Source organism: Furipterus horrens, unplaced genomic scaffold, assembly GCF_987537825.1.
Source record: "Furipterus horrens unplaced genomic scaffold, mFurHor1.1.pri manual_scaffold_3, whole genome shotgun sequence".
NCBI classification, from domain to species: domain Eukaryota; kingdom Metazoa; phylum Chordata; class Mammalia; order Chiroptera; family Furipteridae; genus Furipterus; species Furipterus horrens.
Genome location: NW_028327173.1, coordinates 108212683 through 108218756, shown reverse-complemented (window position 1 = coordinate 108218756; position 6074 = coordinate 108212683). Strand labels below are relative to the sequence as shown.

At 39.0% G+C, this 6074-nt stretch overlaps 1 pseudogene; it reads right to left on the bottom strand.

Annotated features, from left to right (window-relative positions):
• Positions 1-419: 419 nt before the first annotated feature.
• On the bottom strand, positions 420-975 carry LOC150015713 (NADH dehydrogenase (ubiquinone) complex I, assembly factor 6 pseudogene; annotated as a pseudogene).
• Positions 976-6074: the final 5099 nt, after the last annotated feature.

Sequence of the window (6074 nt, the reverse complement as noted above, 5' to 3'; positions counted from 1 at the left end):
AAGATATTCCTTATTTTACTGTCCTCAGCTTTAATAAATGCATCTTTATAGTTACCTGGACTTGTGTTATGAAATCTTTCCTACACAAAGTCAAGAACCCACACACTCTCTGTAGCTGGCCCTAGGCAGACTCATTCAGGGCCAGGTCCCTGTCTGGTAACAATTTTTCTACTAGGTTGTCTCTCTTTCCTGTTGATTCATCAGAGTTATTTATATATTCTTGCTGCAAGTCCTTTATTAGGTATACATATGGCAAATATCTTACCCTACTCTGTGCATTGCCTTTTTACTCTCAGTTGTATCTTCCAGGGAATAGAAGTTCTGTTTCAAAAAAATCTTGGCCTACTTCAAGATCACAGAGATGATACTCTATGTTTTCTCCTAACCAAATTGCTTATTTTCAGTGTCATGAAATTACTTTAATATATTTTTACCCATGACTCAATACACAAAGATTATGGCAATAATGCATTTTTATACTTTAGAGATGGGTGGAATATACCAAATCCACTTGTTGAATCTTTTCAGAATAGTCCTGAAGAGAAGTAGGAAATGCTTTCAAAAGAATACTTTAGTGAAAGGATCTAGTATGCTTTATGCACAAGTGTGACTAGCTAGCAATGACATATATTAGGTCTCTCACATTTTAATCTTGGTTCTTCTCTTGAAAATCTCTTTCAAAACACTTTGTGTTGTACTTGTCAAACATACATATATTCAAGGGGAGAAATACCATTCTGTTACTGTGATAGGGTGCTGCTGCTTGAGCACGTAACAATGCCTTGTGCTTTTCCAGTGTGACTTGTGGCATTATCTGCATGAAGATCCTTTCCCCAATATTTCTAGTATTAAACAAAGAAGAAAGTTCTCTGCATTTTCAACAGAATTTTTCAGTTCCTGGATATTATAATAAGTTTGTCATCCAATTTTATTTTCTCTTTCATCAATGATTTTCATAAGCCATCTTTTAGTCAAATATTTTGTTTACTTTTTAAATTAAATTATATTTCATTGTTTATGCTATTACAGTTGTCTCAATTTTCCCCCTTTGCTCACCTCCACCCAGCCCCTACCTCCACTTCCTCAGGCAATTCCCACACTGTTTGTCCATGTCCATAGGTCATGCATATATGAGATTTGTCCAGAAAGTATTCAACAATGTAATAAAAAAAATAGAGACAATTATTGAAGAAGGTACAAGAAACATTGTACATGGGAAAATGACACCTGAGTCCCTTTCAAAGTAGGCACCTTGCACCTCACACAGTTCTCCCAATTGCCAACAGCTGCCCCTCCATATTTCCTGAATCTCACAGACAGTCTGAAATGTCTTCCCTTTCAAAGGTGATTTTAGTTTTAGAAAAAACCAGAAGTCTCAGGGTGCCAAATTTGGACTGTACAGGGCTGAGTCACCTGGATGATTTAATGTTTCACAAAAAAACTGCATGAGATGTGTGATGCTTGGGCAGGTGCGTTGTCATGATGAAGCTGCCAATCACCAGTTGCCCCTAGCTGCGGCCTTCTGAATCATCCAAATAGTTTCCGTGGAGGAATGTTCAAGCTTAACACAAAATTTGCTGCAGGTTCGTTGCTCTACTTGTTCAGTCATTTTGAATGCAACAGCCACACAATACACATCCTCACTCAAAAGTGTCTACTGCTTTCACTGACTAGTTTAGTGAAGTCATCATTATTCACACATGCGCATTTCAGTTCACTCTCCTGGGATGCCAGTTACATCAGTGTCACAGAACCCATTCTCATTGTATTAACAATGGTAGGATGTTTTCAGGACAATCCTTGTATGATCTTTGACTCTCTAATCCCTATGCTATACTTTACATCCCTATGATTATACTGTAACTACCAATTTGTACTTCTTAATCCTTTCACCATTTTCACCCACCCTCCCCACCTTCCCATCTGGCAACCATCAAAATTTTCTCTATATTTATGATTCTGTTTCTTTTCTCCTTGTTTATCTTATTTTTTAGATTCCACTATTGATAGATATGTACTTATTGCCATTTTATTGTTTATAGTTTAGACCTTCTTCTTCTTAAAGAAGATCCTTTAACATTTCACATAATACTGGGTTGGTGATGATGAACTCCTTTTTTTCTGAGAGGTTCTTTATCTGTCTTTCTATTTGAAATGATAGCTTTGCTGGATAGAGTAATCTTCATTGTTGTTCCTTGCTTTTCATCACTTTGAATATTTCTTGACTATCAATTCTAGCCTACAAAGTTTCTTTTGAGAAATTAACAGACGGTCTTATGGGCGCTCCCTTGTAGTTAACTAACTGATTTTCTCTTGCTGCTTATAAGATTCTTTCTTTGTCTTTAACCTTTGGCATTTAATTATGATGTGTCTTGGTGTGGTCCTCTTTGGGTTCACCTGTGTTCTTTCCAGGGCCACCTGGCATAAGCTAAAAATGGATCTGCAATTGGCTGTTACTTGTGCTAGTCTTGGAGGTGTCCATGTGAGTCAAAGCTGTGAGCTAAGACCAGCTGTTTGTTTTAGCAATAGGCATGGGGCATACTGAGGCCAGATGATGCTTGTTTGAGATAATTTAGGAAAATCTGTAGCAATGAGATAAGACAAGTTACTCATATGGAAGAGCCACTGGAATTAGTGAAATATGGCCCCCAAAGAGGGAGCAGATCAAAACTCTAGCAGGAGAACTAAGTGATGAGGAGATAGCCAACCTAACAGACATAGAGTTCAAAACACTGGTGATAAATATGCCCACAGGCTTGACAGATATGCTTAAGTAAGGCAAACGCATAAGGGAAGAAGTGAAGGCTATGCTAAATGAAATGAAGGAAAATCCACACAAAACCAATGGTGAAGGGAAGAAAACTGGGGTCCAAATCAATGATTTGGAATATAAGGAAGAAAAAAACAGTCAACCAGTACAGAATGAGGAAACAAGAGTTGAAAAAAATGAGGAGAGGCTTAGGAACCTTTGGGACAACTTTAAACATACCAGCATCTGAACCATAGGGATTCCAGAAGAAGAAGAGGAAGAGCGAGAAATAGAAAGCTTATGTAAAAAAACAATGAAGAAAAACCCCCCAAATTTGGCAAAGAAAATAGACATACATGTCCAAGAAGCACAGTCTCAAACAAGTTAGACCCAAAGAGGACCACGCCAAGACTCATCATAATTGAAATGCCAAAGATTCAAGATGAAGAGAGAATCTTAAAAGCAGCAAGAGAAAAGCAGAGAGTTACCTACAAAGGGGTGCCTATAAGACTATCAGTTGATTTCTCAAAAGAAACTTTGCAGGCAAGAAGGGACTCGCTAGAAGTATTTAATGTGATTGAAAAGCAAGGACCTACAACCAAGACTACTCTATTCAGCAAAGCTATCATTTAGAATGGAAGGGCAGATGAAGTACTTCCCAGACAAGGTAATGCTAAAGGAGTTCATTATCACCAAGCCACTATTACATAAAATGTCAAAGGGACTTACTTAATTAAGAAAAAGAAGATCAAAATTATGAACATTAAAATAACAACAAACTCACAACTATCAACAACTGAATGTTAAAAAAAAAAAAAAAATCCAACTAAGCAAACCAGAATAGGTAGAGGGATCATTTGGAGGGTTATCAGGTGGGAGGGGGAAGGAGGAGAAATGAGGAAATGGTGCAGGGAGTAAGAAGCATAATTGGTTAGTACAATATAGACAGGGGAAAGTTAAGAATAATGTAGGAAAGGGTGAAGCCAAAGAACTTCTATGCACAACGCATGGATATGAACTAAGGGGGGTGGGATTGCTGGAGGGAAGAGGGTTACTGGGTGGAGGGGAGAAAAGGGAAAAAATATTGGGACTGCTGTAACAACATAATGAAAGATACTTAAAAATATTTTTATGGAGACCTGTAAAAAAAAGAACCAGTATTAAAATGCAGGCCTGTTTATTCAAACTTTATATCTAGCTCTCTAGCCAAGATGTGTATCTCAGTTATGCTGTACAGACCAGTTTGCTATTGGTGTAAATGTCTTTCCTATAATCATGCCTGTAAGGCTAGAGTATTCCAATAATTGAGATTTCACAATATACGAGGGGAGACTGCCCTCAAAACAGAATTTATTTATTTAAAAAAATGTGTATTTATTCTTACATGTTTAAACTTCAGTCACCTTCAAAGTACTCTCCATTTGATGCAATACACTTACTGAGACTTTTTTTCCCACTGCTCCAAACTCATTGATTTTGATGCTGTCTAGTGCTCCTGCCATTTTTTGTTTCACCTCCGCCACATCAGGAAAACGTTTCCCTTTGAGGACTCTTTTTCATTCAGGGAAAGAAAAAGTCTCTTGGGGTGAGATTGGGTGAATAGGGAGGGTTGGGCAAGGGGATCATACTCTTTTCAAAAACTGCTGAACACTCAGCACAGTGTGCACTGGTGTGCTCATAAATTACCCATCATAAAATGGGCAGACGTGTTGAAAGAGTTAAAAAAAATTCACTGAAGCTGAATGCAAACTCTCACAACAATGCCAGCTGGTACACTGATACAGGTAGGTTCTTAGACCACTCACCTAGCAGAGGAAGCCTGTGCTATAAGGGGACTGCCCTCCAGAAAATAATTCTGTAGTTTTTATGGGGGTTGGGGGGGGGCGTCCACCTTCATAATCACATAATATGGCATAAAATTCTGTGGTCTAGCTCTTGCCTATATCTGCAACTTTCAACATTTACCTTAGACTTTCTTTTTCTTACCTTTGACTTTCTGCCTAGCAGAACCACACTGCTCCTTGTGCCCTTAGAACCACATGCTGTTCATGGAGTACTGCCCTGAGACCTACTATTATTCTCTTTGCTTCAGAAGTCCTTCTACCTTGATGAACTGGCAGATTCCTTTAAAATCCAGCTAAGACATCCCCTCTCCAAGTAAACTTTTGCAAACTTTTTCTCTCAGTGTTAACCATTCTGCCATTGGTATTAACCTTTGTACTGTATGTAAAATGTATTCTTGACTCATTCATTCAACATTAAATACTATTTTTTTCAGGTACTAGGCTAAGTATGAAGAGACAGAAAATCAAATTACATTTTGCAAGAGGACTACATATTTAACCATGGACATACTATTGGCTACTGATGGTAGTTCCCACCACCTGAGAAAGGCAGGGGTAAGGGTATGTTAGCAAAGCGTAAAAGGGCATTCTGATTCAGCCCAAACTTAGGAATCAAAGTTGATTTGTTCGTGGAAAACAAGAGTTGGTGATCCAGCTGGGTATTTATTTGAATCAACTCTTATGCTGTGGAACAGGATGACGTCTGTTGAGCATCTTGAATTGATTTTGAGCTTTTGTAGGGACACAAGCTAGGACCAACTCTGAGTTGTTTGAAAAGGAGACTTTGCATTACACTGGGCACAGGTCATGCTGATGTGTGCCCAGGGAAGACCAGTTCCCTCGCTTTGGCTAAGAACCTAATACTGCTGCAGCATCTTGATGGCACCTTTCAACACATTGGCTCGTAGACCCCTGGGGATAGAAATACTGGCATTTTCACAGTGGGCCCTATCAGCAGTAGCTGTGGGGGATGGGTAATGCCCTTAAATATCTTCATGAGCAGAGGGCAATAAAGAGAGAGAACCAGAGCAAGAAAGGAAGGAAAGGGTGGATGCTGCATGAAGAACTACAGCTTACAGATGAGTTTGTGAGCCTGTTGAGATACACCTGGGGCTTTCCTCTTAGAGCCATGCCAAAGCACAGATCCTGGGCTGATCCTGGGCTACTAGTATAGGAGCATATCAGTATATTAAAATCATACGTATAATCTTAATTATAACCACAAGCTGAGTCCTGGAGACATCTGAGTTACACTTTTTTATTTGCTATTAGAAAGCTGTGTCTTATTCATCTTTGTCCCAGGACCTAACATAAAGCCTGACACACAGCAACTGCTGACAAAATGTCTATGGATTTATTTAATAAAGGAGTCGGGATGAGTCAGAGAAGTGAGTGTGGGGAGCCTCATAGATACATGGGATATGTACTGTGGGTTCTGACCCCTTTTGATTCTGCCAGCATTTGTGTCACGGAATTGTGAC